Source organism: Octopus bimaculoides, chromosome 25 (assembly GCF_001194135.2).
Source record: "Octopus bimaculoides isolate UCB-OBI-ISO-001 chromosome 25, ASM119413v2, whole genome shotgun sequence".
Lineage (NCBI taxonomy): Eukaryota > Metazoa > Mollusca > Cephalopoda > Octopoda > Octopodidae > Octopus > Octopus bimaculoides.
In genome coordinates this window covers 6,773,272-6,776,827 of record NC_069005.1, presented here as the reverse complement: position 1 = coordinate 6,776,827, position 3,556 = coordinate 6,773,272, and the positions used below count along the sequence as shown (strand labels likewise).

The window sequence follows — 3,556 nt, the reverse complement described above, 5'->3', positions numbered from 1 at the left end:
ATATATATATATATATATGTATATACACACACACACATATATATATATATATATATATACACATATATATATATTTTGGATTTTGTCCCTAATATTATATATATATATATATATATATATAAATATATATATATATATATATATATATAAGTAGTTGATAGCTTCCGTTACCAAGGTGACCAAGTCTGTAGTGGGAGTGGATGCTCGGAGAGCATCACCAGTAGAATAAGAATAGCCTGAGCAAAGTACAGAAAGCCCCTACCTCTACTGGTGACAAAGGGCCTCAGAGTGAAAGGTAGACTGTATAATGCATGTGTGTGTACTGTCATGCTACACAGCAGAGAAACATGGGCCGTGACTGTTGAGGACATACATACATCATCATCATTGTTTAACATCTGCCTTCCATTGCTGGCATGGGTTGGATGGTCAGACAGGAGCCGGCCAGGCAGGAGCCAGCACCAGACTTTTGTGTCTGTTTTGACAGGGTTTTTACGACTGGATGTCCTTCAAGAAAATTTTTTTCCGGGACCCTTCAAATACTATTATGGATACCCGCTTTACTATCTTGCTGCGTGGACCCCAACCCCACCAAAAAAAATCTTATATGGACCCTCAGAGGCGATATAAACCCTGGTTGAGAACGACTGCACCAGACAGTTCCCCACTCACCTCCTACCCGCTCGACTTAGCTATGTTCTGACTGGATCACAAGAAATGAATTAGCATCATTGTCATCAGCGTCATCATCGTCGTCATCACGAACACCACCTACACCATCATGTTAACCATCACTTTATTACCGTAATCGCAATCACGCTTTATTTTCACAGTAGCACTAACGGCAACAACACCAACAGCGATAACAACAACGATAGCGCCCCTTGTATCTGCCAATCATCTTAATTAACACAAACAGGCTAATTAGTTCAGTGATTGACCACATTTGACAACATTGCTATATTACACTGTATTTACAGCCGGCTTAAGATAAAATGTTTAGGCTGTAAGTACATTAATTGCATGTTGAAATAACATGCCAACCATACTGTTTCTCTTGTGGTCAGCTAATGAAATACTAAGCTAGTGTACGTTGGGAACGAGGTAAAGAGGAACCGAGAGGAAATTTAGAACAAGTGTACTATTAGTGTACTTGGGAATGAGGTAAAGAAGAAGAACCATCTGGATGAAATGCTGAGTTAAGTGTACTTTGGGAATGAGGTAAAGAAGAACCAAGAGAAAAAGAAGAACAAGTGTACTTGGGAATGAGGTAAAGAAGAACCAAGAGAAAAAGAAGAACAAGTGTACTCTGGGAATGAGGTAAAGAAGAACCAAGAGAAAAAGAAGAACAAGTGTGCTTTGGGAATGTGGTAAAGAAGAACCATCCGGATAAAATGCTGAGTAAGTGTACTTTGGGAATGAGGTAAAGAAGAACTGAGAGGAAATTTTAGAAAAAGTGTACTGTTAGTGTGCTTGGGAATGAAATAAAGAACTACTACTAGCAAGATGAAATGCTAAGTAAGTGTACTCCGGGAATGAGGTAATGCAGAACCAAGAGGAAATGTTGAAGCAATGCATTGTGGGAATGGGGTAAAGAAGAATGAACACATAAGGTTAGTTAATATAGACTAGGAATAAGGTAAAGAAGAACCACCAAGATGAAAGGCTTAGCTAGTGTACACTAGGAATGAGGTAAGGAGGAAGGGCAAACTCAAAAGCTAGGCTAGTGTATACTGGGAATGAGGTAAAGAAGAACCAAGGGAGAATGCTGAGTTAGTGCACTATGGGAATGGGGTAAGGGAAATGGAACGAACCAAGTGAAAGCTAAGCTTTTGTACTCTAGGAATGGGGTAAAGAAGAAGAATGGATTCAGAGGCTGAGCTTATGTATTCTGGAAATGATGATTTTAAAAAAACCCAGAATATTGACCCTTTTTGATTCCAATCTGTCTGAAAAAGCCCTTGGTTCTATTATACAAACTGTTTTAAAATGATCTGAATTAAGACCTTCTGTTGAAATTCAATGTTATGTTCCCAACCCCAGGTTAATGCTTTTTCTAATTTTAGCACAAGGCCAGCAATTGTGAGGGGAGGGGGGAAAGTTGGTTACACCAACCCCAGTGCTTAACTGCTACTTATTTTACTAACCCTGAATAGATGAAAGACAAAGCTGCCCTTGGTGGGATTTGAGCTCAGAACATAAAGAACCGGAAGGAATGCCACTAAACATTTCGTTCGATGCACTACCAAATCTACTCATAAGGCTTTGGTCGGTCTGAGGCTATAATAGAAGACACTTGCCCAAGGTGCCACGCAGTGGGACTGAACCCGGAACCATGTGGCCGGGAAGCAAGCTTCTTACCACACAGCCAAGCCATGTTGACAGAAAAAAAAAAAAAATTCTTTAAGAGACAATAAAATGTTCAAGAACCAATACTTTTGGGCGTGTGTTGATATGATATAAAATGTCAGCATTTAATCGTGTAATATAACCTGAGTGTAGAAAGCAATTTTAATTTTTGAACAACATCCATAAATATTGGAGCCTGTAAAAATATTAGAAAAAAAAAAGTTTTGATATAGTAAGGAACAACAACAAAAAATAATAATAATAATAATGATAATAATAATAATAATCCATTTTTATTATTTTTCTCTTTACAGTTCCAATGGGTGTTATCACTGAGACTGGAGTTCCAGGTAAAAAAATATTTTAATTATTTTTAATTCCTAGTAAACATGATTTCTTAACTCCTTTTAAATCCACAGGGACATATATTCCAGGTGTGCTAGGTGTGTGCTGCACATCCGTCAAAAATGGCAAATTCATTATAAACATTAACCTTACTCGTTAATTTAACCACAAACCATAATGGAAAACTTATGATGCTATACCCCTGCTTGAAATTTGGTGGCAGGTGTCCAGAAATAACACTGTACACCACACAGCGCATCGTATCATAATATGGTACTGGGCAGCAAATAGTAGGATAATGGGAAAATGGCAAAAAATTAATGGTGAAGGATGTGCGACAGCTTTGACAGCATGGTCGCATGTTCAGTTCCATGGCAAGAAGTTGTACATTTAAATTAATTTAGAATTCCTAAAGTAAAACTAATTTTTGTTACAATAATTTTTTTCTTACAGTATCATCATATAACTTTGATCTGAATTTGTTTTCAAAACTAATAATACACTTTTAGAAGTCAGAAACCAAACTTAGCCCATTACCTACCAGTGATCTCATATGAGGTCACTTAAAAATTACAAATTTCATAATTATCTGTCAATATTTACACATATCTAACCTTTTTGCTATATCTACTAGGTATATTTCTCTGATATTCAAATGAGGTTTGCTAATTTTTCACCCAATATCTCACTTATTTCTATTCAAAATGTTATTTTGAAATGTTATTTTGATCATTCCAGCATGTTTCTAAGGCTGTTTTATGCTAGAAATCAAAGTTTCATAAAAAAATTCCAGTTAATAGAATTATGGGAGGTAACGGGTTTTAGTCAGGTCAAATTCTGGTGCTGTTAGCACACCAAACAC

At 36.7% G+C, this 3,556-nt stretch overlaps 1 long non-coding RNA gene across 1 annotated transcript in view; it reads left to right on the top strand.

The window, feature by feature from the left end:
* LOC128250779 (uncharacterized) overlaps positions 1 to 3,329 on the top strand; it is a 21,902-nt gene extending 18,573 nt beyond the window's left edge. Inside the window, exon 2 of the long non-coding RNA XR_008266756.1 lies at positions 2,664 to 3,329. This is a non-coding gene — a long non-coding RNA (uncharacterized LOC128250779). The remainder of the gene's footprint in view (positions 1 to 2,663) is intronic.
* Positions 3,330 to 3,556: the final 227 nt, after the last annotated feature.